Below are 9219 nucleotides of genomic sequence, written 5' to 3'. Positions count from 1 at the left end.
GCAATTATGCACATGACCAAAACCGATCAAGCAAAGGTACGGCATACAGGGAAAAACGTTGCACATCCAGCATATATTACAGGAAATTACATCCACTGGGCAATCAAAGATTGATGCCAGTGCAAATAAATGAACAGAACCTAACAATCTACAACGTCACAATCTGCAACCTCGGCACGGATGACGCCCATAAGCATGTGGGCAAGTTCTTGCTGCTTTGCTACACTGTCTCTGAAAACATTGATCAGTTGTTGTGTCGCACGACTCTGCACCTTTGATTCCTCCACCATTTCCATCATTGCTTTAGCCACTAATTGGTTCACAAACATACATTTTTTCCGTTGCATTCGAGACAGAGGATACTGAACAGATTCAGATGGCGATTTTGGCAGGCTTGTATTACTGATAGTCGAGAGTGTCTCGATCACTGCATCATAACATAAATTAGGAGGGGAACCAAACAGATTAATCATGAGTTATTGCCACCTGGCCTAGATTTATTGGATAGAAACAATGGGGTTGCCTTGCTGTTTTCAGAGTTTGTCTTCTTATCTTCAGCAGCCTGCACCAAATTAACACACTAGCATTGCTATCATTGGCCAAGTCAGATAATAGGAAAGCAACATTGACACAACGAACGTTTGGGCAACTAGCCTACACCAAATTAACACAATATGGCACATCTATCATCAGCCAGGTAAGGTAATACGAAAGCAACATTGACACAATGAATGAATGGGCAACCAGAGCAGCACTACAATTCAGTAATGTGCATGATATGAGATAGTACACTCATGCAGCTCAGTATGCAAAACTACCAGGCAGTTTTCTTTATAAAAATCAACATTGGCACCTTTAACATGTTGCTACAACTAATTTTAGATCAGATAAAGGTTGGATTCACGCCGATTAACAAAATACATGCTGATGTAAAAATATAGTGATATACAACAGGTACTTACATCTGCATTAGAGCACAGAGAATTCCTGCAAGAATCTTTCCTCACAGACGATACTAGTGCAGAAATTCTTCTATTTGTTAAGCTTATTTTCTAAAAGAGAGATGGGTAAGAAACATGTAGAAAATATGACCAGCATGCTATAAAATTTCATGATGCAAGGATACGCACACGCTTCTTAGAATGGAGTTGACATATTTTTGCTGGACTGGAGTGGACTAGTTCTTTGGACACTGGAATCTGCTTATTATCAGTAGGAGTTGGGTTTCTCTGTGCTGGATCAGTATCTATAAAAATTGGATTTGGTTTATTATCTCCTGGCATTTGGATCTTTTGCAAAGGCCTTGTTTGTAACCCTTCAGATTCTAACATAGTCGTCTTCCCCTTGCATGCCCTGTATAGAAGAATGGTGCTTTAATTATAAAACATGCTACAACAGAGAGATGGAATAGGTACTGAAGAATAGAAAGGCATGACATATTGACATGTATTCCCTCCATCCGGAAAAAAATGGATGGGTCTAGGCGTATTTCAGTTCTAGATACATCCTTTTTTATCCATTTTGGCAACATGTAATCCATACGGAGGGAGTATGGTGTAAGAGCTAGGGATACGACAAGACAACACAGTAAAAAACACTAGTTGAATGTAAAACTATATGCTAGTGGAATACGTACAGAAAAAACTAAGGCAACATACACGTGTATGATTGGGAAACTAAGATGGCATTGCAACGGAGCACTAGAACAACACTTCAATGTAAAAAAACATGGTATGGTAGACAGATGAAGTACATACTGATGAATAACAATGCATAAGATATTCAGAAGCATGATGTCCAAATTAAGCAGATGGCATTGCGATAGAGTAGAATGACAGTACTTGAATTTGAAAACATGTTATCATGAATGGAATAGGTACTGAAAAACAGGAAGGCATGACATATTTACATGCATGATCGGCATGCTAAGCACATGGCATTGCAACAGAGTAGATACACTCCAGGACATTATATGCATGTTGTACCCATATCACAGGCCAAGTTAGATAAAGGACCTTGTGGGGTGAAGAGGATTCATCATCTTTCTGCAAGTCTTCTGAAGAACTGCCTTTACATGTTCCATCATATTGGGTATCATTGACATCAAGTTTATTGGCCTTTACATTGCTCCGTGAGGTTCTCGTGGATATATCAGTGTGTGCAATTATATCTGACATGGATGGAAGACAACTAGTAGTTAGATTTATGTAATGAGTGCCTGTAGGAGACAACATAAATAGTAGGACTGGGGTTAACTAGCAGCAACAGGTCTCAAAAACTAAAGGGAGAACACAGATGAAAGCTACAGAATATGTATCGTTTGTACTCGAGATTAACTAGATGGCACACAAAAGTATTAAAGAACAACATAGGTAATACTAGAAGTGGTATAATACTATAATCACCAGCCTGTGGGATAGCATTGGTTGATGGATGATAACTATGGAACAGCGTTAACTCCTGAACAAGACCCGTAAGAGATCAACATGAATATACAGTGAAATGTGATAATGTATTTTCCATACTTAGATGAATAACAAAGCCATAAATGTTGCACACAAGTAAGATGAGGGTACAACCTATCTGGCCGCCATCCATAGGAGTGAGCATCATGTGCTGACTTGTCAATGGCCCTGCAGTTGTTGTGGCTGTCCATGTCGGGCACGTGCATTTGATGCAGGGAACTATTGAGTGGGGACTATAGCTCCCTTCTGGTGTATGCTTCCCTTGTTGGAGCAGCTGCGGTGAGTCGGAAGACGGTGTGGCTGAAGATGCACATAACGCATAATGTTAAGAATGACACATCTCTTTGATCTGAAGAAATACACTAAGAGATCAACAGCAAGGTACGAGAGTGGTCACACGTCTGTTGACTGAAGACTAAATTGGGGTAACAGGATTTTATTTTATTTTGATACTGTCCGATCTACGCCGGATGGCTTGATGGCCGTCTTGTGCCTCCCGGCTGACACTGTTCGGAATCTTCCCCGAAGAGCCAGCGACCAACGGCAGAGCAGCCTGCCTCCGCTGTCCGTGGCCCCGGCCAAAACCCCGCTCCCCGCCCCACCGCACTGTCGTGGTTGCGCCGCCCCCGGGCCAATCCACAAATAGTCCCCGTCATCCAGATCCGGCGGCGGCAGTACCTTCAACCCACGCAACTCTAAGATAGCCTTCTAACGCTGCTTCCATGGCGAACTTGCGGCCCCGCACCCTTACGTTAGACACCAGCCAACCGGCAGCCTAGGAGCTCCGTCGCCTCGAGGGGTGCTGCTTCCCATTAAGAATCGATTGGCCCAGAATAAAAATTCAGACAGCTGACGCCTAAATAAAGAAATTTGAGATGAGGGTGTGACCTATCTAGCGGCATGGTGATGTAGGCAGGTCCAGCTGCCGAGTCGGTGAGGCCGGCGCGGTTGTGGTGGTGACCGGCGGCAGGGAAACAACGATGTCGCGACGGTCGACAGCTACGTGGAAGCAGCGCCGGGACTCTGGACGGATCCGAAGTTGGAGCCGCTCTGGCACCATGAACAACGGCGGGGGTGAATCGGCTCCGGTACGGTTCCCGCGGCCGTCGCCGAGGCAGCTCCAGCAGCACGGAGTAAGAAGCACACGACCCAGTGCACGACGGCAAATGGACAGCGTCTCCAGCATTAGGGAGGAGGGCGGCTGTGAAATTGGTGCGGTGGGGGCGCCATGGAGGAGGGGCTGAGGTTTCACGGCTCGGGAGAAGGGAGCTTCCGGGGAGAAGGTGATTTCGCACCCACGAGGTACGAATGGGGGGGGGGGATTGGGAGGGGAGTGGAACCATGTCTTACGGACTCATGTGTCTGAAATGTGAGGCGGAGTTACAGTTCTACCCCTGCCTTTAGGCTTCTCGGCTTGGGTCTGTGTACTGAGGGTCGGGGATAGTAGAGTAACTTTGCTTCTCCCCAAATAGTGGGCGGGAGCGATTTCGGGCGAGGAGGGCGTGTTTTGAAATATAGTGGGCGCGAGCGATTTCGGGCGAGGAGAGCATGTTTTGAAATAGTGGGCGCGAGCTATTTCGGGCGAGGAGAGCGTGTTTTGCTGACCATGGTTTATGAATTATTCGGCACATGTCATTTCGGCCGAGGAGAAGGCGCGCTTGGATGAAGTTACGAACCTACCCTCGATGTACAACGGGCCAATTGATGCGTGTCCCACATAGGATGGTAATTTCGCGTCTCCCATTATTTGCTCGGGCGAATTCCACCGAGCAGAGGATGTTTAATGGTTCGTTCAAATTTTGGGAGAACGAGCATCGACGTCTACCTTACCAAGTCGATTCGAATCAAATTTTGAAATATTAGCTTGCCACTTATTTTTTTAGATGGAGAGATGATGCTCGGGTTTAATGTGTTTTTACATGCTCGTTGCTAGCGATTTACTATGTGACAAATAGTTGACCCACTCAAAAACGGGAATCAAACCCAAAATGAAATATCTCGATTCAATGAAATAGCTCGTTCACTAGGTAAAAATAGTGAACTAAATCCAAAATTGAACACCTCAATCGAGTAGCATGTTGTACAGTATTATAGTACTCCATGAACATGTTGAAAGTCAAATTAATGAACTTGTTTGATATACGCATATATCCGTTCATGTGTGGATTGTAGACAACATGTTCTCCAATTTAAATATTTGAATGCAAGTTTATATCGAAACATGGTTTATATCAATCTTTGATGCATAAAACGCGACCTCCCCCTCTCCCGGACTCCTGCTCTCTCTCTCTCTCTCTCTCTCTCTCTCTCTCTCTCTCTCTCTTTCTCGCCGACAATCTTCAATTCTATCGCACGCATCCGACACACAAACCTTGTTGGTCCCTCTCCCTTTCTCTCCATCTCTCTCTCTCTCTCTCTCTCTCTCTGTGTGTGTGGGGGGGGGGGGTCTTTCTAGTTCGCATGCATATATACTCCATCTATAGGTCTCTCTCGCACACTATGTATGATACTCTAGTCCAAGCTAGATATCTTGGGTGTACTCATCATACGCACACAAATTCCTTGGCTCGTTGCCCGTAACTCTCTCACGCACCACTCTGTCGTCTCGGAGCTCTTCCCCCTCTCTCTCAAACTGTCCATCTACCTGGGTCACACATACACATGCATATCTCACTCGCACTTGATAGGCCCATCTAAAACTCTATCTCTCTCCCTCGTTCTCTCTCCATCTCACACGCACACACACACACAATCTCATGCCTAGCTAGCCAAGTTTGATGGTCTCTCACTCAATTGTAGGCACACGCAATCCCCCCTATATGTATATGACTAGCTAATCTTAGTCTCCATCACAAACATGTGCATGGTCTATCTCGATTTCTCTCGGGGCATCTTTCTATCGCGCACGCACCCCCCTCGATCTCCCACCCATATAGTCCCCTCACGATCTCGAGGGGATCTCTCTATCACAAACACACCCTCTCTCCCTCCCCATGCGTCCATGTTCTCCATGTGTCCCTCTCGACCTTTGTTCCTTGTTGGCCAGACCTTATTGGACATGTGCTATAGGGGTGTCTCTCTCCGTTGCAGACAATCACACACTAGCTATCTTCGTGTATCTCCTCGCCTTGCTTTTCTATCTCGGAGATGCATGTGTGATATGTTCGCACAAGAAACAAAAACACACACACTCTCTATAATTTATCGTTTGTTATCACTTTCTCTTTCACACACATACTCTTTTTGCACACTTACTCATTCTCCTCCACACGCACTTGATCTCTCTCGACTTAGGCACTCTCCTCGGTCCATAGCATATAGATTTATTGAAAAGTCAAACATCACAAAGTTTGACCATGTACATGGAGAAAAACAATTACATCTAGAACGGCAAACATATACCATTAGATTCACCATGAGATGTAGTTTCGTATGATGTATCTTTGGTACTGTAGATATAAATAACATTTGCGTAAACCTGTTCAAAGTTTCCAAAGTTTGACTTCTAAAAAATTTACATGCATTGCATTATCGAGCGGATGGAATATCTCTTTCCCCCTCTCAGCTATCTGACGCACCACTCAGCCTTATCGGGGCTCCTCAATCTCTCTCAAACTTTATATCTCCCTGGTTCACACATACACATGTCTCGCTTGCGCTATACATATAGACCCATCCAACACTCTCCGCCCTTGTTCTCTCTCTATGTGACACGCACCCCCCTAAGTACCATAATCCCTCACTCCATCATAGGCGCAAGCACTCCCCCCTAAGTATGATTATCTCTCACTAGCCATCAGGAACACACGTATTGTCTCCTTCCATCCATACGTCTATCTCGATATCTCTCGGGGTATCTTCTATCGCGCACACACCATTTCACTCGATCTCCCACCCATGTAAGTCCATCACGATCTCCAGGGGATCTCTCTATGACAAACATACACTCTCTCCTCCCCATGTCTGCATTTTCTCCGTACGTCTCTCTCGACCTCTCTCCCTTGTTTGTCAGACCCCTCTTGGCCACGTGCTAGGGGTCTTGCCCTCTCGGTTGCAAACAACCACACACTATCTCCTCACCTTGCTTCCGTTGTCGAACATGCATGTGTGATATGTTTGCATAAGACACACACGCTTTTTCTCTACTTTTATCGTGTGTTGTCCATGTCTCCTTCAAACACGCACACACACTTTTTTCACTCACTCTTTCTATTTCTCTCTCTCTCTCTCTAGTTAGGGACTCTCTCATGTCCATAAGCATATGGATGTTTTGAACTACATGATCGAACGGAGGGAGTAGCTCTTTCTCTCTTTCTCTGCTATCTCTCACGGGCCTCCCCTCTCACTCGAACTCTCTATACCGACGGATTATACGCTCATTGTGTCAGCGTATAGCTCCGTATATTGTTTAGTTGACCGGTCAACCAGTCCACATGCTGCCTTGTCCGTTCGTGTTCTGTATCTTCGTGTGCTGACCCATGTGGCAGTGGGTGAAAATAAGTAAACTAGAGGCCCATCTGACACGCAGTGAAGTAAACAAAGTTGAAACCACTTGGGGTAGCACCCCGCACGCTAGTAAATTGAGGGCGCATTGAGGACACACTTCTTCCACGTGAAGGACGCAATCACGCACAATTCACCACTGTGCGGCGGCATGCACAGAAGGACGCACTCGCGCACACCCAGCACACAACACACACCAGCACACGTGTACACTGGCGTCGCCGCCGGTTGAGATGGACGGCGAGGCAGCCAACAAGCGGAGGTGGCTCGAGCCAAAACCGCATCCGGCGAGCCTGGACTTCATCAGCAGCCTCCCCGACGACATGCTGCTCGTCATCATCGACCTCCTCCCCACCAAATCTATCGTGCGGACCACCCTCCTCTCCCGGCGGTGGCGCCCCCTCTGGCGCCGCGTCCCCCTCAACCTCACCGTCGACAGCTGCCTCTGCGACGGGGATTGCAAACTCATGGCCGCAGTCTCCAAGATCCTTTCATCGCACCCTGGGCCAGCCAGGCGCCTTGACATCCACATGTTCAGTACAAACTGCAAGGTCCAACACAAGTTCGACGAGCGGTTCTTATCCCCCGCCCTAGATCAGCTCGAGGAGCTCAGCTTTGAAGTTGGACGTTGTCGCTCTCTGCCGCCGTCCGCGCTCTGCCTCACGCCAACGCTGCGCCGTGCCAGCTTCAGCTCCTGCTATCTTCCCCAGATTAATGCCGCCCCGCCCTTCTTCTCCCTCAACTCAAGTAGCTCGACCTCTTCGACGTTGTCATCTCGAAGAAGGCTATAGAGCACCTGCTCCGCAGCTATACTGCGCTTGAGTACCTTCGTCTTGAGAAGATCCACAGGTTCATTAGCCTCCACATCGCCTCGACGAATCTCTGATGGATTTATGTGTCTTGCTGGCCCCGCAACAAGACATCAATTGGGAAGAGATCACTCCAGCTATTCCACGTTATGTTCATTGAGAATGCGCCTTTCCTTGAGAGATTGCTTGTATCGGATCTAGAAGGTCCAACAAAAATCAGGGTCTGACGCGCCAAAATTGACAGCGTTGGTGTACTCGTCTACCAAATTCTCCGAACACTTTATTGGATCCGTAATCGTTCAGGTACAACACTCATCTTCTTCTCCGTGTTCTTGAAATTCACATTTTTAAATTTCTTCTTGATGTATTTACGACCGTCTTCCAGAAAATGATTCCCACAAGCTTGACCCAGTCTATGCGCACAGTGAAGATCTTGGCAATAAAATCTATTGGCCCCAATCTGGATCAAGTTGTTGGATTCCTTACATGCTTTCCGTGCACGGACAAGCTACTCATCAAGGTGAAACTTCTTTCCTATTAGTAAACGGTAATCACAACGTAGCTCAATTTTTTCATAATTTTCCCAAATTACGATGACAATTGTAGTGTTCAAAACTGCATCTACGCACTGCACCGAAATAAATGTTTTTAGTATTTTTTTCTCACGTGATCACCTGCATCGTTTTTGTTGTTGTACTACTATAGTAGCCTAGCCTAGTCATAGTGGAAAGTAACTTAGACTACTCCAGTAACTCTATGGTTACCCTAAGAGCAAGTACTACCTCCGTCCTGGTTTACTCTTCCTATTTTGTAGTATCAAAATTTGACTATAGATTTAACTGACAAAATGTTAATGCATGTCACTAAGAACTATATCGTTGGATTCGTATTTGAACATAATTTCAAATGGTGTAATTTTTAGTGACATGCATTGGGATTTTCTTAGGTAAATATATGGTCAAAATTTTATACTAAATACGAGGTAGTACAAAAGTGGGCTATAACGGCCCTCCACTATGTAGGCCAAAACACGTGCCAAATTCACTTGTGATGCATTTGGCATCGATGCCCCTCTATTGCTCACCTGGTGCCCCAATCTGGATCACCTACTTTGCTCCGGTGCCAAATTAACTCACGCAATGAAAAAACACTTGCGTGGGAGAGAGAGAGGACTGAGGCAATAAAAAAACACTTGTTTGGGAGAGTGAGAGGCTGGTGTAGTTGGTTTGATTGATTTGTTTATACATGTGGATCTGTGTGTACAGCGGTGCCAACTCTCTCACATCGCGAGAGCGGTGCCAAAATCTTTTGATTTGACATCGATGCGTATTATGTGGCATACTTTTGCGAAATATGGCATCGGCCACATAATGGAAACCAACAAATGCCCAAGCTCTTCACGTGGTCCTGGGTAAATGAGAGGAAACAGAAAGAGAGAGAGA

The sequence above is a fragment of the Aegilops tauschii genome, chromosome 6 (assembly GCF_002575655.3).
Source record: "Aegilops tauschii subsp. strangulata cultivar AL8/78 chromosome 6, Aet v6.0, whole genome shotgun sequence".
Classification (NCBI taxonomy): Eukaryota; Viridiplantae; Streptophyta; class Magnoliopsida; order Poales; family Poaceae; genus Aegilops; species Aegilops tauschii.
The sequence above is the reverse complement of the archived record's forward strand: the minus strand, read 5'-3'. Positions refer to the sequence as shown.